The sequence below is a fragment of the Muntiacus reevesi genome, chromosome 7, assembly GCF_963930625.1.
Source record: "Muntiacus reevesi chromosome 7, mMunRee1.1, whole genome shotgun sequence".
NCBI classification, from domain to species: domain Eukaryota; kingdom Metazoa; phylum Chordata; class Mammalia; order Artiodactyla; family Cervidae; genus Muntiacus; species Muntiacus reevesi.
This window is the reverse complement of record NC_089255.1, coordinates 5,261,639-5,285,403: the sequence shown is the minus strand read 5'-3', so window position 1 is coordinate 5,285,403 and position 23,765 is coordinate 5,261,639. Positions and strand designations below refer to the sequence as shown.

Sequence of the window (23,765 nt, the reverse complement as noted above, 5' to 3'; positions counted from 1 at the left end):
AGCTCCAAACTCCTGACCTGGAGCCTATTCTATCTGGATTGAAAAGGTGTATTTATTAACACGTGTTGGGTATTAAAGACCATCCAGGGACCAATGGGAGTCTCATACTCAGACTGAGGGACTGAAAGTGGAAACGGGTCGCCTTTCACGTGATTTCAGTACTACCCCAGGATGGCTTGGGAACCTGTGCTACAGCCGCGGGGAACAGTGACAGTGGCCAGACCTCAGCCTCCAGGCTCACTGGGAGCCCGCGCGAGGGGGAGCCCGCCTCCGCCGGGCGACAGCGGGGCACCCTCTGGCCGGCACTGCCAGCGCCGCCCGGGGACGGGGACCCCGCGCGCAGCCGGGGCGGCCTGGGGCTCTCCCGCAGGATCGGCGCTGCGGACGCCGCCAGCCGCACGGCTCCCGGGCCCCGCAGCCCGGATCAGCCGCCCGGAGCCCACCAGCGGCGGTGCCTCGCCGCTGCAGCGCCTGTGTGTTCGGGCGGCCCTCGAGGGGCCAGGGGGCGGCCCCCGCTGTCCTGCCCCATCGCTCAGCCATTCCGAGTTAAGGCTGTACACGAATTAATTTACTTACATGTACTTATTTACCTATTATATGTGTGTGTGTGTGTGTGTATATGCACACTTATATATATACACATACACACATGTTATATATTTACCTATTTTATATGTGAACGTCCAGATGTTCCTGCTGGTTATAGAAAAGGCAGAGGAACCAGAGATCAAATTGCCAACATCCGCTGGATCATCGAAAAAGCAAGAGAGTTCCAGAAAAACATCTATGTCTCCTTTATTGACTATGCCAAAGCCTTTGACGTGTGGATCACAATAAAGTCTGGAAAATTCTGAAAGAGATGGGAATACCAGACCACCTGACCTGCCTCTTGAGAAACCTATATGCAGATCAGGAAGCAACAGTTAGAACAGACTGGTTCCAATTAGGAAAAGGAGTACTCAAGGCTGTATATTGTCACCCTGCTTATTTAATTTATATGCAGAGTACATCAAGCAAAATGCCAGGCTGGATGAAGCACAACACAAGGTGGAATCAAGTTTGCAGGGAGAAATATCAATAACCTCAGATATGCAGATGACGCCACCCTTATGGCAGAAAGTGAAGAGGAACTAAAAAGCCTCTTGATGAAAGTGAAAGAGAAGAGTGAAAAAGTTGGCTTAAAGCTCAACATTCAGAAACGAAGATCATGGCATCTGGTCCCATCACTTCATGGCAAATAGATGGAGAAACAGTGGAAACAGTGGCTGACTTTATTTTGGGGGGCTCCAAAATCACTGCAGATGGTGATTGCAGTCATGAAATTAAAAGATGCTTACTCCTTGGAAGGAAAGTTGTGACCAACCTAGACAGCATATTAAAAAGCAGAGACATTACTTTGCCAACAAAGGTCCGTCTAGTTACAGCTATGGTTTTTCCAGCAGTCATGTATGGATGTGAGAATTGGACTATAAAGAAAGTTGAGCGCCAAAGAACTGTTGCTTTTGAACTGTGGTGTTGGAGAAGACTCTTGAGAGTCCCTTGGACTGAAAGGATATCCAACCAGTCCATCCTAAAGGAAATTAGTCCTGAATATTCATCAGAAGAACTGATGTTGAAACAGAAACTCCAAGACTTTGGCCACCTGATGGCAAGAGCTGCCTCATTGGAAAAGACCCTGATGCTGGGAAAGATTGAAGGCGGGAGGAGAAAGGATGAGATAGTTGCATGGTATCACCGATGCGATGGACATGAGTTTGAGTAAGCTCCAGATGTTGGTGAAGGACCTGGTGTGCTGCAGTCCATGGGGTTGCAAAGATTTGGACACGACTGAGCGACTGAACTGAACTGATTTTATATGTATGCACTCCATATGGAGTGGGGATATTTTTATGTATTATGTAGATAGTGTGTGTTTAAACAAATATTTAGGAGCGTGTACATACATATACACATAAATTTTTTTGTTTAAGAAAAGTTTTAAGCACTGTCCGCTCAGCTGGGCAGGCCGTGGGTCACTCTCCTCGAGGAGCCCAGGACAGCTCCAGCCTGTGTCCTGCTGCCTCTGCCCTTCCTGTGTTTGCATCCCTGGAGCTCTGCAGTGCCTGTGGAGCCTGTGCTCTAAGTCCCTGATTCATTCAGTAGTGTTTGCTGAGCACCCACTGTGTGGCAGGCACTATGCTAGACACTCAGGATGGAAAAGACCCAAATTCCTGACCGTGGCGTTTGTCAGCAGTTAGTTCGGTTCAGTCATGCAGTCCTGTCTGACTCTACGACCCCATGGACTGCAGCACACCAGGCTTCCCTGTCCATCACCAACTCCCAGAGCTTGCTCAAACTCATGACCCCTGAGTCGGTGATGCCATCCAACCATCTCATCCTCTGTTGTCCTCTTCTCCTCCTGCTTTTAATCTTTCCCAGCATCAGTGTCTTTTCCAATGAGTCAGCTTTTCACATCAGGTGGCCAAATGTATTGGAGCTTCAGCTTCAGCGTCAGTTCTTCCAATGAATATTCAGGGTAGATTTCCTTTGACTAGACAGACTGTTGTAGGCAAAGTAATCTCTGTGCTTTTCAATAAGCTGTCTATGTTGGTCGTAGCTTTCCTTCCAAGGAGCAAGCATCTTTTAATTTCATGGCTGCAGTTACCATCTGCAGTGATTTTGGAGCCCAAGAAAATAAAGTCTGTCACTGTTTCCATTGTTTCCCTATCTATTTGCTACTATACTGCATATTAGCTGAGATGAAATCCTGCAGAGACTGTAATTAATATAAATGCCTATATGTGGAATCTAGAAAGATGGTACAGATGAACCTATTTGCAAAGCAGAAATAGAAACACAGAGGTAGAGGACAGATGTACGGACACCAAGGGGGGAAAGTGGGTAAGGGCGGAAACGAACTGGGAGATGGAGATAGACATTGTTATACATTATTATGTAGGAAAATAGAAGACAAATGAGAACCTATTGTATAGCACAGGGAACACTGCCCAGTGCTCTGTGTTGGCAAAGAGGATACACGTGTGTGACATGTGTGTGGTGTGTGAGACATGTGTGTGACACGTGTGTGTGACACGTGGGTGGGTGTGTACACATATGTCTGATTCACTTTGCTGTATAGCAGAAAGTAATACAACATTGTAAAACAACTAAACTTCAATAAAAATAAAAAATTTTTTAATAAAATAAAAGGACAGGAGAGCAGAAAGACAACACGAGTTCAGGAATACCTTCGTCTCCCTTAGAGAAAAACAGCTAGTGTGTTAAGAGGATTCAGAGCTGGGAAGAGTGATAAGACGTGGAGGTTTGATCAGGTAAACTTCCTGGGGCAGGTGGCATGAAGAAGCCTTAAATTATCCGTTTGGTATGTACATTCAATCTGATAAGAAATGGGGAGTCATTAAATGTTTTCAAGCAAAGAAAGCTTTGTGTTGAGAGGTGTGTGTGGTTGTTGAAGGTTACTGTCAGCAGAATGATCATTGGATGGGGAAGAGGTAAGCAGTAGAGCCAGAGAGGGAACTACTGCAATAACCCATGGAAAGCGATAAAGTGCTCTGCAGTAAAACGGTGCTGGAGAATGAAAAGACGGTGGATGAATTAGAGTCACGTTTCAGCTGCAGAATCTTCAGGAGCTGAGAAAAGATTGATTTTTATTTTTGGACCTAATTATGTTTTACTTAAAATTATTTTAATTAGTTGGCATTCCAAGAGTAGCCCTGAAACATTCTAACTGAAAGGAGACGCCAGATTGCAAATTAAAAGTGAATAATCTAAAACTCCTAGAGGAAAACACAGACAAAACATTCTCTTGACATAAATCACAGCAAGATCCTCTATGACCCACCTCCCAGAGTAACGAAAATAAAAGCAAAAATAAACAAATGGGACCTAATTAAACTTAAAAGCTTTTGCACAATGAAGAAAACTACAAGCAAGGTGAAAAGACAGCCCACAGAATGGGAGAAAATAATAGCAAATGAAACAACTGACAAAGGATTAATCTCAAAAATATACAAGTAGGTTATGCAGCTCAATACCAGAAAAATAAATGACCCAATCAAAAAATGGGCCAAAGAACTAAACAGACATTTCTCCAAGAAGACATACAGATGGCTAACAAACACATGGAAAGATGCTCAACATCACTCATTATCAGAGAAATGCAAATCAAAACCACAATGAGGTACTGTCCCATGCCCCTCAGGATGGCTGCTATCAAAAAGTCTACAAACAATAAATGCTGCAGAGGGTGTGGAGAAAAGGGAACCCTCTTACATTGTTGGTGGGAATGCAAACTAGTACAGTCACTATGGAGAACAGTGTGGAGATTCCTTAAAAAACTGGAAATAGACCTGCCATACGACCCAGCAATCCCACTGCTGGGCATACACACCGAAGAAACCAGATCTGAAAGAGACAAGTGCCCCCAATATTCATCGCAGCACTGTTTATAATAGCCAGGACATGGAAGCAGCCTAGATGCCCATCAGCAGACGAATGGATAAGAAAGCTGTGGTACATATACACGATGGAATATCACTCAACCATTAAAAAGAATGCATTTGAATCAGTTCTAATGAGGTGGATGAAACTGGAGCCTATTATACAGAATGAAGTAGGTCAGAAAGAAAAACACCAATACAATATATTAAAGCATATATATAGAATTTAGAAAGATGGGAAAATGACCCTATATGTGAGACAGCAAAAGAGACACAGATGTAAAGAACAGTCTTTTGGATTCTGTGGGAGAAGGCAAGGGTGGGATGATTTGAGAGAATAGCATTGAAACATGTATATTATCATATATGAAACAGATCACCAGCCCAGGTTCGATGCATGAGACAGGGTGCTCAGGGCTGGTGCACTGGGATGACCCTGAGGGATGGGATGGGGAGGGAGGTGGGAGGGGGTTTCAGGATGGGGAACACGTGTACACCCATGGCTGATTCACGTGAATGTGTGGCAAAAACAACCACAATAGTGTAAAGTAATTAGCCTCCAATTAAAATAAATTAATCAATTTTTAAAAATTGAATAATCCCCACATGGGCTTCCTTGGCAACTCAGATGGTGAAGAATCTGCCTGCAATGCCAGAGACCTGGGTTTGATCCCTGGGTCGGGAAGATTCCCTTGGAGAAGGGAATGGCAACCCACTCCAGTATCCGTGCCTGGAGAATCCCATGGACAGAGGAGCCTGGTGGGCTATAGTCCACGGGGCTGCAAAGAGTCAGACACGACTGAGTGACTGACACCACCAATCCCACATGGATAATTGAGTCAATGGTAGAATGTGTTGAACACATACAAATACATTTGGTTCCACAACACTCCACACATTTCTCAATTTATGCAGTATCTGAAAAAAAAAAGTGCATGTGAATCTACATAAATTATAGATCTCTGACACAAACACAGATTACCTCACCTAACACCATTTTAATAGAGTCCCATGTCCCTCAATTTTTTAATCATTTCCCCTATGTCTTGATTCATTGCCTGAAGTCGAGCCGCTAACCAGCTAAAACTATTTTGAATCTCGAGGAGGAGGAGAGGTTAATCTCCTCCTCAGTTCCCTTCAGAACCATAGTAGGGATTTTGAGCCAAAGAGCATCAGGGTGGTTTGAGCCCTGAGTCTGTGTAACCTGAAACAGAGCACTTTACTGCACCGCATTTCCTATTCCTGCTCTGCAAAACAGAGGTGAGAAAAACGTCAGCTCCCCTGGGCTGTGGTGAGAATTAAACAGCCTGACTTGTATGTGTGAGAATCACTCCAGTTTCCCTTATAAAGCAAAGCACAGATTTCCAAGGTTTTCAGTTCAGTTCAGTCGCTCAGTTGTGTCCGACTCTTTGCGACCCCATGAATCGCAGCATGCCAGGCCTCCCTGTCCATCACCAACTCCCGGAGTTTACTCAAACTCATGTCCATCGAGTCGGCGATGCCATCCAGCCATCTCATCCTCTGTCATCACCTTCTCCTCCTGCCCCCAATCCCTCCCAGCATCAGGGTCTTTTCCAGTGAGTCAACTCTGCCCGAATCCTGCCACCTCACCTCAGAGGTCTCCTTTCTGATCCCTGCCCTGCCAAGTCTGGCAGCAAGTTGTAGGGGCTTTAAGATCACAGGAATAATTCAGCATTGCGAGGGGTCACGTTACTGAGAAAGTCAGCAACAGGCTGAGGCCTGGGGCTCAGTAGGGTGAGCATTTCTTCTCTGGAGATATATAACTTGAAGACAGCTTTACTCTTAGAGCGGAGTCTCAACCCAAGGGCTGCTTGGCCTTGAGTGCTTCAACTCTTAGTCGATGCAACATTTTCTATTCGCGTGTGCTCAGCTGGTTTACCAAAATGTATCAGAGCACAGGTTGGAGTGAGATTGGTTACAGCCCTGCCCTGTGTCCTGAGAACTCAGCATGACCTCTGTCCCAGTAGCCCCTCCACTTGGGGGGGGGGGCGTGGCCAGGCTGCACAGCACATACGATCCTAGTTCCCTGACCAGGGATTGAACCTGCGTCCCCTGCATCGGAAGCACAGAGTCTTAACCACTGGACCTCCTTGGAGCCTAACTCACCTAACTCACATTAAGGTCCCCATGGCAGTGTCCTGCAATGTAGCCTTAGTCTACAGCTGCCTTCTCCCCACTAGTACGATATATATCTTCAACACTCAGTGAAACAGAACCAAAGTGTGGGCCCTTTCTCCCCCCAAGTAGTCTCCTCCAACACTTAAATCAACCTTGGCTACATCAAGGAATCCCAGCCCAAATCCATTCCAGCCACAGATGTGAACGATTATCTTTGGAGGAAGGATAATACCTACTCAGCCATTAGAACAGTATCTGAGCCTGAGGAGCCCAGTCTAGCTGAAATGACCTTTTCAAAAGCTCTTGATAAGTGAAGTGAAGTCGCCCAGTCATGTTCGACTCTTTGCGACCCCATGGACTGTAGCCTACCAGGCTCCTCTGTTCATGGAATTTTCCAGGCAAGGGTACTGGAGTGGGGTGCCATTTCGCTCTTAATATATATAATCAAATCGAGGGGTACAGGCACTTCATTACAACCCAGGTCATTCTGGCTATGGGTTAGCTAAGGATTTGACCCAGGTCCTTAACAATGTGAAAGCCTGTAGTCCTACAACTCACGATCAAAGGTTGTTTAGAGTCACATCCTGGCAGAGGATGAGAACTGCCCGCCACCCATGCCCCATCCCCAGGTGACGAGCAAACATAAAAGCCACACTCAGCTGCTTCCAACAGTCAGTTGCAAAAGCCATTGGCCCAGTTTTCCTCCTTCCCGCCACTTCCTCATTTCCGCACCATCCTCAGGTCACACATTTGGACCTGCTTTTAGCTCTGTCGTCAGCATTTGCCTCATAAGTGAAAGTGAATCGGTTGGGTGTAAGGGAAAAACAGCCTTCTAGATGGTAAACATGTAATGTTTCCACATTTTCTCCCCAGACTCTCAGGGGAATGAAGTTTTAAAGTCACATATTTTAATTTATGAGTTGGTTATGTGCCTGCTCCTATTTAATGTGAGATGCGTTAGGAATCAAGAAAGCATAAATGTAAACGATTCCTTGAGTATCTGCACACCAGGATGTGAGGTGACAAGCAAGCGGGAAGCTTAGGGGAAGAAGAAAAGAAGGAATAGCGCTGGACGCCCCTGGTACCACAGTGGGCCCGACTCTGCCTGCCACTGCAGGGCACGCGCTGCGAAGCAGCTTAGCCCGGGGGCCACGGCTGCTGAGTCCAGGTTCCACAACCGCCGAAGCCCCTGCGCCTGGAGCCCGCGCTCCACCGCAAGAGGAGACACCGCAGCGAGAAGCCCGCACACGGCAGCGGAGGGGCCTCCACTTGCTGCAGCCCGGGGCTCACCCACAGCAGCAGAGACAGCGCAGCCACACATGAGTTCACTGATTACACTTTTTTTAAAAAGAAGGAAGAGTGTCAAGGGCGCAGGCCACATTCGTTCACACGAACAGTATTTATGTTCACCCACCTTTAACTGCATGGAGAGTGGGGGAGGGAATGGGAGGGAAACTTTTATTAAAACTTAAAATATATATGTACACTTTGTGATATATGAACAGATCCCGTTTCTAGTCTATTCTCAAATTTAAACTTGAAAACCATCTCAAATGATCACCTCTCCATGTTCATTTGCACCTGATTTCCTCCACTCACCCTCTCAGAGACCTGTGCCATTAGCAGGACTGGTATTCACACGTAGGATGTGTGAAACGTTGGGTGGTTTCTTCAGTAATTTTCATGAGTGAGCACAATTTGAAAAGAATTGGATGATGCTTTCCTTATAACCACATCCGCAGAGGCACAATGGCCGACTTCCCTCTACTCAATGACTAGTAAAGGATATTAAAACAGTAAATACCACAAATAGGAAACAGAAAAAAAGTCCACCCATCAACAGCGAACAAGAAGGGAAGAACCACGCAGCATTTAATAACACACTTGAAATAAGCATTTGCCAAGACAAGAACGAGCGTCTGTATTGCCTAACATGTATCCTAGAGGTGGTCCCCAAACTGCTGAAACAGTGCTACGATAAGAAGGCATCCACAAGCCAGAATTCTCTTTATACTCTCCAACTTGGGGAGGAGCAGAAGGTGTGGGGACTGTGCCAGCTGTCGGCCAAGGCGAATCATGGGACATCCTCAGAGAATACACATCTGTGAAGGCAGATGCAGAGCTCCATGGGGGATGGGGGAGCCCCCGGGGAGCTAGTCTTCTAGTGACCCTCGGGGAAGGGAAAAGTCGACCAATAAAGCAGGAAAAACAGGTATACTGCGTACGAGAAACAGATGAAAAGTTCAATCTAGAATAATACAAAACCTAACAGAAGAAAATGCCAGCTGCCACATGACTGCTCAAGACAGAACTTAATACGAAAATAAATTCAGTGGAACAAGAGCTAAAAGATAACCTGATGAAACAACAAAATTTGATGTAAAAGGCATTGCAAAATCAAAGAAAGAAATTGAGGACTACGAGCACATCATTTCCTAATATGTAAATCAGAAACTGGAAGAAACAGACTAGATACAATTGCAAACTGAATTATTGACAGAAAGGAAGGGCTATTCATAGCAAATGCAAAGGAGAGAGAGAAACGCAAAGTAGATGCTGAGAACAAAGAAAAGTCAACCTGAGGATAACTGTGTCCAGAGCAAGAGTCCAATAAAGACAGACACAGGTACATTCGGCCACTGTCATAATGGGTCTGACTCCATTTTTTCTATGACTGCTGACAGCTTTCAAGCCCCATTCTTTCCTCTTCCCTTCTGACCCACATCTGGGCAAACTGATGAGGAAGGCCCATCCCTCCCTCCTCAGGCACTGGCAGGACGTTCAAACTGCACAAGCCCCTAACTGTGTAGAACTCTCCTCCTGGCCCCCCCTCCCTAAACACCATAAAGCCCCAAGCCATTCACCTCCCCTGTTCTCTCCCTTTCTGGACCTGTTGGGAGCGGGTCCTGCTCACCCCAGAAAGCCTCATGCTGTGAGTAATAAGCCTTTTCCTGTCTTCTTGGAGTATATGTGTGATACCATCAGTCTCAACAGAAAACCGAATTTGGGTTGGGGAGTCCATCTCCCCTCTGTGAGATGGTCAAAATGAATATATACTCCTATAATGTGGGGGAAACTGACTGTACTTTGATGGAAGAGTAAAGTTGTATTTTGGAAGAACCTGACATAGAATGATGATGATGGGAAAAATTCTGGTGAAATTATCAAACTCCAAGGATAAAGAATACATACTTCAGGAATCCAGGTGAAAAAAGTAAGTCACAAGAGGAAAGAAGTCAACAAGTCTCAGACTTTTCCACAGCAATGTCTGTAAGTTTTGAGAAAAGCATATTATGTTCAGTCACTATGCTATTCAATTATTAAAGCAAAAGTCAGATATTCTCAAATATGATCGTATTTGTAGTTTTCATGAGTTCTTTTTGGGAAACCTGATAGTTAAAAACAAGCCAACCAAGAGATTATCAAAATAAAGAGTACAAGAATGAAAATGTGACAACACACAGTGGACATTAAGTTCATTTAGAACCAAGAGTTAAAGTGGGAATTATGGTAATGATAATTTCACACATTATCATTATCATAATCATTACCATTACATAACCATTACCATTACATAACCATTACCATTACCATTACAAACCATCACACATAATCATTACCATAATTAGATTTAATTAATCTAAATATTTTAATGTTTGAGAACATAAATTTAATCTATAGATAAAAGAGCTAATTTATATAATGCACAAAATAAGTGAAATAAAGTTTTAAGAGTACTGGTTTCTTAATCTTTCATGGCATGGTATCAGTCAATTCTATCTTAAGTGAAATACATCACTTAAAAAATAAATTGACTGTTAACTTCTTCAGTTCAGTTGCTCAGTCATGTCCGATTCTTTGCAACCCCATGGTCTGTAGTACGCCAGGCTTCCCTGTCTATCACCAACTCTCGGAGTTTACTCAAACTCACGTCCATCAAGTTGGTGATGCCATCCAACCATCTCATCCTCTGTCGTCCCCTTCTCCTGCTGCCTTCAATAATCTTTGCAAGGGTAACAGCCTAGAGAGCTGTCGGCTGAATATGGCTAATGGACTATGGAAATATTTTACTTCTTCATTTTCTTTGACCTACTCAGTGGTGACATTGCCAATGTAATCAGGGAGATTTTTATTTTGAAAATAATACCAACAATTTAATATCCATAGCTTACTTGTCATGTTGTCATATTGTCATTGTTTCCTTGGTCCTAAAGCTGCTTGAGTTTGTGACCTCTGCCTCAGAGGAATATTTGACTTTGTTAAAGAAACAACTTTTTCCAATCTGAAATTTCTTCCATTTCTCTTCTTTCCTTACCCACTTTGATAAAACTATTTCTATATAGCCATATATAGCTTTCAAAAACTGCATTGAGATCTAGAAAAATATCCATCTAGAGGTTACTGGAATTTGGTTTGGCTAATGTTTACAGTATTATTTCAGGTTGGTAAGATTTTCTATAATTTTTTACCCTCTACTTTGTACTTCTCTGTACTGCTTGAATTTCTAAATGTATAAAAACAATAAAGTTATTATTCAAAATAGGAGGACAAAATGAACTCGTTACACATTCAGGTTATTTTTTAATACATTCCTGAAAGAGGTTACATATCAATAAAAATATTTTGATCCAAGTATAAACATCATTCTCACAGTAATTTATAATATTAATTTATTAATTATAAAATTTACTTAAGATATTTTTGTGTTCAAGGAAAAGTCCAAAATAAATTATGAATTATAATTGCATTTGAAGGGAATGCAATCATATGTCTCTTCAGCGTAACTCCCTGTTATTTACAGAAGATTTTTAAAGGCTTTCTCTATACTGTGTGCTTAGATTAATAAATTGACCAGACGGCATAGTTACTATCCTTGAGGAACAGTCAGAGTAGCATTACCAAAGACAAAGCAGTGCTTCTAGCCAGCCAAACAGCCAGAGAGGCCCTAACCTGCCTCCTTAGAGCCACACATAACAACACGGGGCTTGTCTGATTCTTCACCCAGCTTCCTCATTGTTCTAATCATATAGGACAATCCAGTCAAATCTAATCTGCCCATTCTCAGTTCTATATCTAGAATTGAGTAGTTTCTCCTTTGCAATCTGAAAAAGCATGGGTTTTCATTAATATTGAAGTATCAGTACTGGTACATTAATTGGTTCATTAATTACAACAAATATGTTGTATTAACCTAAGATGTTAATAACTGGGAAAATTGGGTGGGTGGTACACTCTGTACAGTATCTGTAATTTTTCTGTTTTCTAAAACTGTTCTAGAAGAGGTTTATTTTTTTTAAACCAATTAACTATTTGCAACCTTTTGAATTATAAAGGAAATACTGCTGTTAAAATGACAGGTATAAAACTTAGAAATATCATCAATTCCTTGGACTTTCTCAGATCAGCATCTCTTGATCACGGGGGCGGGGCAGGGGAATGCCTTGCTGTGTAGTTCATTTCCTCCCCACAAAGGAGGGTGATATTCCCCCAGCTGCTGAGAAGGTTGTCAGGCTTCTCCATGGATCTCCTCACCTAAAGAGCTCGAGGTCACTTCCAATTCTCAGGGCGGCCTGACTCCAATCTCTGTAATGTAAATGCTCATGTTGTTCTTGTTCAGTCGCTCAGTTGTGTCTGACTCTTTGCGACCCCATGGACAGCAGCACACCAGGCTTCCCTGTCCTTTACCATCTCCCAGAGCTTGCTCAAACTCATGTCCACCGAGTCAGTGATGCCATCCAACCATCTTGTCCACCTTTCCTCCTGCTTTCAATCTTTCCCAGCATCAGGGTTTTTCTAACGTGTCAGCTCTTTGCATCAGGTGGCAAAGTATTGAAGCTTCAGATTTAGCATCTGTCCTTCCAATGAATATTCAGGAATAATTTCCTTTAGAATTCTCTGCTTTGATCTCCTTGCTGTCCAAGGGACTCTCAAGAGTCTTCTCCAGTACCACAGTTCAAAAGCATCAATTCTTCAGTGCTCAGCCTTCTGTATGGTCCATACATGACTATTGGAAAAACCATAGCTTTGACTAAATGGACCTTTGTTGGCAAAGTAATGTTTTTACTCTGCTGCTTTTTAGTATGCTAAGTTGGTCATAGCTTTTCTTCCAAGGAGCAAGCATCTTTTAATTTCATGGCTACAGTCACCATCTGTGGTGATTTTAGAGCCCAAGAAAAAAAAAAGTCTGCCACTGTTTCTGTTGTTTTCCCATCTATTTGCTATGAAATGATGAAACCTGATGTCATGATCTAAGTTTTCTGAATGTTGAGTTTTAAGCCTTTTTCACTCTCCACTTTCGCCTTCATCAAGAGGTTATTTAATTTCTCCCTTTCTGCAGATACGGTATCATCTGCATATCTGAGGTTATTGATATTTCTCTCAGCCATTTTGATTCCAGCTTGTTCTTCATCAAGCCCAGCATTTCACATGATGTACTCTGCAAAGAAGTTAAATAAGCAGGGTGACAATATGCAACCTTGACATACTCTTTTCCCAGTTTGGAACCAGTCAGTTCTACCTGTTGCTTCTTGAACGGCATACAGTTTTCGCAGAAGGCAGGTAAGGTGGTCTGGCATTCCCATCTCTTTAAGAATTTTTCAGAGTTTGCTGTGATCCATACAATCAAAAGCTTTAGCATAGTCAATGAAGCAGATGTTTTTCTGGCATTCTCTCACTTTTTCTAAGATTCAACAGATGTTGGCAGCTTGATCTCTGTTTCCTCTGCCTTTTCTAAATCCAGCTTGAACATCTGGAAGTTCTCTGTTCAGGTACTATTGGAGCCTCACTTGGAGAATTTTAAGTATTACTTTGCTAGCATGTGAAATGAATGCGATTGTGCAGTAGTTTGAACATTTTTGGCCTTGCCTTTCTTTGGGATTGGAATGAAAACGGACCTTTTCCAGTCCTGTGGCCACTGCTGAGTTTTCCAAATTTGCTGGCATATTGAGTGCAGTAGTTTAACAGCATCAGCTTTTACAATTTAAAATAGCTCAGCTGGAATCTCATCACCTCCACTAGCTTTGTCTGTAGTGATGCTTCCTAAGGCCCACTTGACTTCACACTCCAAGATGTCTGGCTCTAGGTGAGTGATCACACCATCATGGTTATCTGGGTCATTAAGATCTTTTTTGTATAGTTCTTTTGAGTAATCTTGGCACCTCTTCTTAATATCTTCTGCTTCTGTTAGGTCCATACCATTTCTGCCCTTTATTGTGCCCGTCTTTGCATGAAATATTCCCTTGGATCTCTACTATTCTTTTTTTTTAAATTAATTAATTAATTAATTTTACAATATTGTATTGGTTTTGCCATACAATGACTTGAATCCACCACGGGTGTACATGTGTTCCCCATCCTGAACCCCCCTCCCACCTCCCTCCCCATCCCATCACTCTGGGTCATCCCAGTGCACCAGCCCCGAGCACCCTGTCTCATGCATCCAACCTGGACTGGCGATTCGTTTCACATAATGATAATTTACATGTTTCAATGCCATGCTCCCATATCATCCCACTCTTGTCCTCTCCCACAGAGTCCAAAAGACTGTTCAATACATCTGTGTCTCTTTTGCTGTCTCGCATACAGGGTTATCGTTATCATCTTTCTAAATTCCATATATATGCGTTAGTATACTGTATTGGTATTTTTTTTTTTTTCTGGCTTACTTCACTATGTATAATGGGCTCCAGTTTCATCCATCTCATTAGAACTGATTCAAATGTATTCTTTTTAATGGCTGAGTAATATTCCATGGTGTATATGTACCACAGCTTCCTTATCCATTCATCTGCTGATGGACAGCTAGGTTGCTTCCATTTCCTGGCTATTATAAACAGTGCTGCAATGAACATTGGGGTGCACGTGGCTCTTTCAGATCTGGTTTCCTCAGTGTGTATGCCCAGCAGCGGGATTGCTGGGTCATATGGCAGTCCTATTTCTCTACTATTCTTGAAAAGATCTCCAGTCTTTCTCATTCTATTATTTTCCCGTTTCTTTCCATTGTTCACTCAAAAAGTGAGTAAACTATTCTTTGAACTCTGCATTCAAATGGATATATCTTTCTTTTCCTCCTTTGCCTTTAACTTCTTTTCTTTTCTCAGCTATTTGTATGACCTCCTGAGACAATCATTTTGCCTTTTTGCATTTTTTTCTCCTTGGGGATGGTTTTGATTACCACATCCTGTACAATATTATGAACCTCCATCCTAGTTCTTCAGGCACTCTGTCTTTCAGATCTAATTCCTTGAATATATTTCTCACTTCCACTGTATAATCATAAGGGATTTGATTTAGGTCATACCTGAATGGCCTAGTGGTTTTCTCTACTTTCTTCAATTTAAGTCTGAAGTTTGCAATAAGGATTCATGATCTGAGCCACAGTCGACTCCGGGTCTTGTTTTTGCTGAGTGTATAGAGTTTCTCCATTTTTGCCTGCAAAGAATATAATCAATCTGATTTCGGTTTTGACCATCTGGTGATGTCCATATGTAGAATCTTCTCTTGTGTTGTTGGAAGAGGGTGTTTGCTATGACCAGAGTGTTCTCTTGGCAAAACTCTGTTAGCCTTTGCCCTGCTTCGTTTAGTATTCCAAGGTAAACCTGTTACTCCAGGTATCTCTTGGGTTCCTACTTTTGCATTCCAGTACCCTATGATGAAAGGGACATCTTTTTTGGGTGTTAGTTCTAAAAGGTCTTGTAGATCTTCATAGAACTGTTCAACTACAGCTTCTTCAGCATTACTAGTTAGGGCACAGACTTGGATTACTGTGATATTGAATGGTTTGCCTTGGAAACGAACAGAGATCATTCTGCTGTTTTTGAGATTGCACCCAAGTACTGTTGACTATGATGGTATTCCATTTCTTCTAAGGGATTCTTGCCCATAGTAGTAGATATAATGGTCATCTGAATTAAATTCACCCATTCTGGTCCATTTTAGTTCACTGATCCCTAAAATGTCAAAGTTCATTCTTGCCATCTCCTGTTTGACCACTTCCAATTTATCTTGATTCACAGACCTAACATTCCAGTTTCCTATGCCATATTGTTCTTTACAGAACCGGACTTTACTTTCACCACCAGCCACATCCACAACTGGGCAGTGTTTTCTCTTTGGCTCCATTTTTTTGTTGTTTCTGGAGTTATTTCTCCACTGATCTCCAGTAGCATATTGGGCACCTAGTGACCTGAGTTCATCTTTCAGTGTCCTATCTTTTTGCCTTTTCATACTGTTCATGGGGTTCTCAAGGCAAGAATGCAGAAGTGGTTTGCCATTCCCTTATCCAGTGGACCATGTTTTGTCGAAACTCTCCACCATGACCTGCTCGTCTTGGCTGACCCTACACGGTATGACTCAAATAGTTTCATTGAGTTAGACAAGGCTGTGATCCATGTGATCAGTTTAGTTAGTTTCCTGTGACTGTGGTTTCCATCCTGCCTGCCCTCTGAGAGATGAGGATAAGAGGCTTGTGGAACTTCCTGATGGGAGGGACTAGCTGGGAGTAAAACAGGGTCTTGCTCTGGTTGGCAAGGTAAACACTCCTACCATGGCCCATTTCAAATCAAAGTTTTGCCAATGAATGCATATTTGGGAAGAGATACATCAAGCTCTCCTCTCTGGAGCTAGTAGGAGCCAGCTCCAGCACACCACTGTGTCTCCCTGAGGTTAAACAGGGACCATGTCAAAGAATCATTTCAGTTGCAGAGCTTCTTGGGGCCAGCTGAGTGCCTAGTCTGTCTGCATTGCAGTCCTCCCTCTCCCTCCAGCTAATCCTGCTTTCTTCCCACCCCATTCTAGGTGTCAAACTCAAGAACCTTTCTTAACCAACTTCCTGCGTGCTAACTGAAGATCAGATTCTACTTCCTGGGGAACCTAAGTTGCAGCAGGGATTCTTTTTTTTTTCCAATTTATTTATTTATTTATTTTTTTGCAGGGTCTACAGTTTTATTGAACAAATAACACAACAACCTTCCTAGATTGAGGACTACTCTCCCCAAGCCATTTCTCACATGCTTAAAGCACAGAGTTTGCACAGTAAGGAATTTAAAAAAATCATTTCTATGTAGAAATCAGACTCTGCCCCCAACAACATCATAGACTAAACTATTTACAAGCTTTCACATCTTAAGTATTCCTATTATGGTTGTTCTCGCCTTTCTGCCCCTATCCAGGGGCTCCAGTACTTTTCTTTTGATTGATCCTGAAGGGAGCGGTATACTGTAGGAAAAGGGGTGGTGGGCCCCTCAGAGCTACTGGCACCAGCCCTAGGGTGCTGTGCCTCACCACAGGGTGGCGGATGTGTAAGGGCAAGGGGGATTAGATAAGTAGGTGGGATGGGGCACAGGCATCTGGAGCCCTTCCTGATCCCCATCCTATGCCCTCTCAACTTGGGGTGGGGGTGGGGGGGGCAACTAGTTGCAGTGGGGAGGGATCGGGCCAGCCCTGGGTAGAGGGAGAAACCTCCCACACCAGTCCCTATTAACAGTCAGCAAATTGTCCATCCATCTGGGGCTGGGAACAAATGGGCAGGTGGGCAGGAAAAATCAGGCTTGTTCTGCCTCCAGCCTCTGTCCAAGACAGGAGGAATCGAGGTAGCAAACGGCTGAAATGCTCCAACAAGAGGGTAAAGGAAGTGAGGGAAAGGAAGTTCCCACTTTTGTAGAGCTCCCATTGCCCTGGGGCTGGAAAAAGGCAGACCTTGCTTGTAAAGTGCTGCAGCCTCTAGCAGGGCTGGGCCCTAGGCAAGCTTGGAAGAATGCAGGCCAGGCAGGGGCACAGGAACCAGGCATTCCTGACCAGCATGTGTCCTGCCATGCTCCTTGTAGGGACTGCTGGGAAAGGTGGACTGGTAACTCTGCCATCAGCCCTCACCAGCTTCCAGCCACCTCTGGTCCACATGCAAACCAACACCCAACCAGCACTGTAGGACTGCCCTGCTCACAGCTGAAGGTTCCAGGCCAGCGGGGTTTATTCACTGTTGTGGCCCCAGCCTAGGTTCCTCAATGGAAGCCACACCTTGAGTCTGGGGGTGTCTTGCTGGGGCAGGGGGTGTTTATGCCTGCCACCCCCCAGGCTCACACCTCATAGAGGATCACAGGGAAATCCACGTGGATGCAGGGGGATCCAGCTTCACGGTGCCCTGAGGAATCAGGTTCTTATGCACCCGCCTCAGCTTGGCCGGCTTCTGCCCGTTCTTGGTGACGATTGTCTTCTCATAGAACTCGTGAGCCAGATCCCCATCCTCGTCATAGAACATGGAGCCGCCGCGCGTGAATACGAAGTGGGGCACGACTCGGGCCTCGCGGTCGCACCAAAGCTTGCTCAGCGACCGCCGCCTCTGGGCCACCGCCCCCCGCCGCCGAGGTGAAGGGCCACAGGCCCCGAGCTTTGGAGCCGCTGGCGCCCATGTCAGGGCCGCCGGCGCACGGCCCGCGGTAACTTCGCTCTTACAAGGCCGTCGGCGCCACCATGCCCTGCCTGGGCCTTGGCTTGCAGATGCCGCCGCCGCCGCCGCCTTCCGCAGGCTCTGCTGTCCCTCCAATTTATTTTTTTATTGAAGGATAGGTACATATATACCCTCTCCCTTTTGAACCTTCCTCCGATGCAGAACCCCTGTTTGTGTTTCCTGAGCCTCACGGCAAATTCCCGTTGGCTGTCTATTTTACATACGGTCATGTAAGTTTCCATGGTACTCTTTCCATATGTCTCACCCTTGCAGCAGGGATTCTAATTGGACAAATTTTCAAGATTATTATTCAGTGATCACATCAAGTACTTGAAGACAATTCTGATGATGGTGGTGAAGGTCATGGTGATAGGAAGACAAAGGAAAGGAAAAGTTCTTATCTGAAAGATTCTTGAATTTTATTTGAACAAGGTTCAGGATATTTGTCAGGTGGGACCAAAAAAATAAAAATGATAGCCATACATGAAAAAAATGTATGCTACTATCTAGGAAACCCAGAGGATCTTTCATAACCAAGCCAACTTTACTTTCATATTCCCCTTAGCATGTGGCCCATGATGTCTATCACCTTCACCCAATCTGCATTTATCCAGCATCTTCTGTGTGCCAGGTTCTGTGCTAAGGATCTACTATCCAACAAGCACAGTCTTCCTGATAAGGAAGTTACAAACTGATGTAACTAATGTGAGGTCTAATAAAAGAAAATGCAAAGCAAAAAGGTGCCAGGATTGATGTGAGCATGGGCCAGGGTAGATGCTCTGAATACACAACGATAGCCACCACTTATCAAGCTACTCTTATTGGGTTCCCAGCACTGTTTTGAATGCTTTGTGAGCATTGTTTCATTAAAACCAACAACAACCCTGCTGGCAGGTCCACTCTCACCGAAGAGGAAACTCACGAGTGGCTTTCCCACAGTGACTCAGTGAGCGGCAGGTGGAGCCAGGATCTGGACCACACGTGCTAACTCAAGACCTGGGACTCCCAACCTTGGTCCTGGTGAGAGGTGGAGAACGGCTGCATCTAACAAGCAGTATGCAAGTGGGCTGAAGACAGAAACGCTGTGATGAGAAAACAACAAAAGGACCACACAAGAGACTGGGAAAAAATGGGGAGGAAGGAGGGGGAAAGAAACAAGGGCAGAGATGGTCTCAAAAAGCAGACCAGAGCCAGCAAAGTCAAATACCAAAATAAAGATGTGAAGGTCCCTGGGCTTTAACCACAGTGTGGTTCTTGGGGGTCTTGCCCAGGAAAGTTTTGGCTGACTAGGGGGAAGGCGGAGCTGATAACAGATAGCAGCAGTTGAGAAATGAGTAAATAAATAACCAAGAAATAGCCGAAGCATTGAATATTATTGTTAGAAGCTCAGTCTTGGCAAAATGGGGAGGGGTAAATAGACAGGATGAAAGAAGAGACTTCTCTGTAACAGGTTTTTGCTTTGGTTTTTCTAAGAAGGGAGAGACTTGAGCATGGGTAGTGCATAGATGTTGAGTTAACCTGACTCACTTCCCTTTTATTTTTTTTTTGCAACAGCCCCTGGTTTTATCTGAGCCAATCCCCTTCTCCCATTCTATGCTGTTTCGGTGGGGGTGCTACACTGAGTGGGTTCTGACCTACTGTAGGACAGTTCAACACTTTCCCTAGGGATTGACACCAGGACACACAGACACACAGACACACACAAATGCTTAAGAGTTGATTCATCTGCACAGTGATGAGATGTATAGCTCCTGGTTAAAAAACCTATGTGTGACTTTTCAGGCCTGACTATGGGCAATGACTATGGACTGAAGTCATGAAATTAAAAGATGCTTGCTCCTTGGAAGAAAATTTACAACCAACCTAGACAGCATATTAAAAAGAAGAGAAATTACTTTGCCAACAAAGGTCCATCTAGTCAAAGCTATGCTTTTTCCAGTGGTCATGTATGGATGTGAGAGTTGGATTATAAAGAAAGCTGAGTGTCGAAGAATTGATGCTTTTGAACTGTGGTGTTGGAGAAGACTCTTGAGAGTCCCTTGGAGACAGGGAAACCTGGCATGCTGCAGTCTATTGGGTCACAAAGAGCTGGACATGACTAAGAAGCTAAACTAAACTGAACTGATGGGCAATTACAAGAGCTCTCCATGGATGCCTCAAGGGAAGGCCTCCCTCCCCACCTTGGAAGACAGTCAGTTCACTGCAATCTCTGAGGGTGTGGCAGTCAAGGATTCTCAGACTCAGTACTCTGGACACTTGCATTCCTAGCCCCAGGACCTTCTTCAATCCTTGTTCTCTTTATCTGAAGCCTTGGGCACTTGTTGTTATTGCTCAGTGCTCAGTCTTGTCCAACTCTTTGCAACCCCATGGACTGCAGCACACCAGGCTTCCCTGTCCTTCACCATCTCCCTGAGCTTGCTCAAACTCATGTCCATTGAGTCGGTGATGTCATCCAACCATCTCATCCTCTGCCGTCCCCTACTCCTCCTGCCCTCAATCTTTTCCAGCATCAGGATCTTTTCCAATGAGTCAACTCTTTACATCAGGTGGCCAAAATATTGGAGCTTCAGCTTCAGTATCAGTTCTTCCAATGAATATTCAAGACTGATTTCCTTTAGGATTAACTGGTTGGATCTCCTTGCAGTCCAAGGGACTCTCAAGAATCTTCTCCAACACCACAGTTCAAAAGCATCAATTCTTCGGTGCTCAACTTTGTTTATAGCCCAACTCTTACATCCACACATGACTACTGGAAAAACCGTAGCCTTGACTAGATGGACTTTGTTGGTAAAGTAATGTCTTTGCTTTTTAATATGCTGTCTAGGTTTGTCATAGCTTTCCTTCTAAGGAGCAAGCATCTTTTAATTTCATGGCTGCAGTCAACCATCTGCAGTGATTTTGGAGCCCAAGAAAATAAAGTCTGTCACTATTTCCATTGTTTCCCCATCTATATGCCATGAAGTGATGGGACCAGATGCCATGATCTTAGTTTTCTGAATGTTGAGTTTTAAGCCAGCTTTTTCACTCTCTTCTTTCACCTTCATCAAGAGGTTCTTTAGTTCCACTTTGATTTCTACCGTAAGGGTGATGTCATCTGCATATCTGAGGTTATTGATATTTCTCCTGGCAAACCTGATTCCAGCTTGTGCTTCATCCAGCATTTAGGGAATCCTGAAGACACCTTTTGGCTTCTCTTCTTTTCACAGCTATTTGTAAGGCCTCCTCAGACAGCCATTTTGCTTTTTGCATTTCTTTTTCTTGGGGGATGGTCTTGATCCCTGTCTCCTGTACAATGTCACAAATCTCCGTTCATAGTTCATCAGGCACTCTGTCTATCAGATCTAGTCCCGTAAATCTATTTCTCACTTCCACTGTATAATCATAAGGGATTTGATTTAGGTCATACCTGAATAATCTAGTGGTTTTCCCTGCTTTCTTCACTTTAAGTCTGATTTTGGCAATAAGGAGTTCATGATCTGAGCCACAGTCAGCTCCCAGTCTTGTTTTTGCTAACTGTATAGAGCCTCTCCATCTTTGGCTGCAAAGAATATAATCAATCTGATTTCAGTGTTGACCATCTGGTGATGTCCACGTGTAGAGTCATCTCTTTGTGTTGTTGGAAGAGGGTGTTTGCTATGACTAGTGCGTTCTCTTGGCAAAACTCTATTACCCTTTGCCCTGCTTCATTCTGTACTCCAAGGCCAAATTTGCCTGTTACTCCAGGTGTTTCTTGACTTCCTACTTCTGCATTCTAGTCTCCTATAATGAAAAGGGCATCTTTTTTGGGTGTTAATTCTAGAAGGTCTTGTAGGTCTTCATAGAACTGCTCAACTTCAGCTTCTTCAGCATTACTAGTCGAGGCATAGACTTGGATTACCGTGATATTGAATGGTTTGCTTTAGAAACGAAGAGAGATCAATCTGTCATTTTTGAGATTGCATCCAAGGACTGCATTTCGGACTCTTGTTGACTATGATGGCTACTCCATTTCTTCTAAGGGATTCTTGCCCACAGTAGTTGATCTAATGGTCATCTTAGTTAAATTCACCTTTTCCAGTCCATTTTAGTTCACAGATTCCTAAAATATTGACGTTCACTCTTTTGCCATCTCGTTTGATCACTTCCAATTTGCCTTGATTCATGGACCTAACATTCCAGGTTCCTATGCAATATTGCTCTTTACAGCATCGGACCTTGCTTCCATCACCAGTCACATCCACAACTGGGTGTTGTTTTTGCTTTGGCTCCATCCCTTCATTCTTTCTGGAGTTATTTCTCCACTGATCTCCAGTAGCATATTGGGCACCTACTGATCTGGGGAGTTCATCTTTCAGTGTCCTATCTTTTTGCCTTTTCGTACTGTTCATGGGGTTCTCAAGGCAGGAATACTGAAGTGGTTTGCCATTCCCTTCTCCAGTGGACCACATTTTGTCAGAACTCTCCACCATGACCCAAGAAAAATAAATGCAAAAAAGCAAAATGGGTGTCTGAGAAGGCCTTACAAATAGCTGAGAAAAGAAGAGAAGCGAAAGGCAAAGAACAAAAGGAAAAATATTCCCATGTGAATGCAGAGTTACAAAGAATAGCAAGGAGAGATAAGAAAGCCTTCCTCACTGATCAGTACAAAAAAATAGAGGAAAACAATAGAATGGGAAAGACTAGAGATCTCTTCAAGAAAATTAAGAGATACCAAGGGAACATTTCATGCAAAGATGGGCTCAATAAAGGACAGAAATGGTAGGGACCTAACAGAAGCAGAAGATATTAAGAAGAGGTGGCAAGAATACACAGAAGAACCGTACAAAAAAGATCTTCATGACCCAGATAATCGCAATGGTGTGATCATTTACCTAGAGCCAGACATCCTGGAATGTGAAGTCAAGTGGGCCTTAGAAAGCATACTCTGAACAAAGCTAGTGTTTGGAATTCCAATTGAGCTATTTCAAATCCTCAGAGATGATGCTGTGAAAGTGCTGCACTCAGTATGCCAGCAAATTTGGAAAACTCAACAATGGCCACAGGACTCGAAAAGGTCAGTTTCAATTCCAATCCCAAAGAAAGGCAATGCCAAAGAATGCTCAAACTACCCCACAATTGCACTCATCTCACACACTAGCAAAGTAATGCTCAAAATTCTCCAAGCCAGGCTTCAACCATGAACTTGAACCATGAACTTCCAGATGTTCAAGCTGGATTTAGAAAAGGCAGAGGAACCAGAGATCAAATTGCCAACATCCACTGGATCATAGAAAAAGCAAAAGAGTCCCAGAAAAACATCTGTTTCTGCTTTATTGACTATGCCAAAGCCTTTGACTGTGTGCATCACAATAAACGCCGGAAAATTCTGAAAGAGACGGGAATACCAGACCACCTGACCAGCCTCTTGAGAAATCTGTATGCAGGTCAGAAAGCAACAGTTAGAACTGGACATGGAACAACAGACTGGTTCCAAATAGGAAAAAGAGTATGTCAAGGCTGTATATTGTCACCCTGCTTATTTAACTTATATGCAGAGTACATCATGAGAAACGCTGGGCTGGAGGAAGCACAGGCTGGAATCAAGTTTGCAGGGGGAAATATCAATAACCTTAGATATGCAGATGACACCACCCTTATGGCAGAAAGTGAAGAGGAACTAAAAAGCCTCTTGATGAAAGTGAAAGAAGAGAGTGAAAAATTTGGATAAATGCTCAACATTCAGAAAACTAAGATCATGGCATCCGGTCCCATTACTTCATGGCAAA

General features: G+C 43.7%; 1 pseudogene; it reads right to left on the bottom strand.

Annotated features, from left to right (window-relative positions):
- Positions 1-17,650: 17,650 nt before the first annotated feature.
- Positions 17,651-17,983, bottom strand: LOC136171459 (tumor suppressor candidate 2 pseudogene; annotated as a pseudogene).
- Between the last annotated feature and the right edge of the window lie 5,782 nt (positions 17,984-23,765).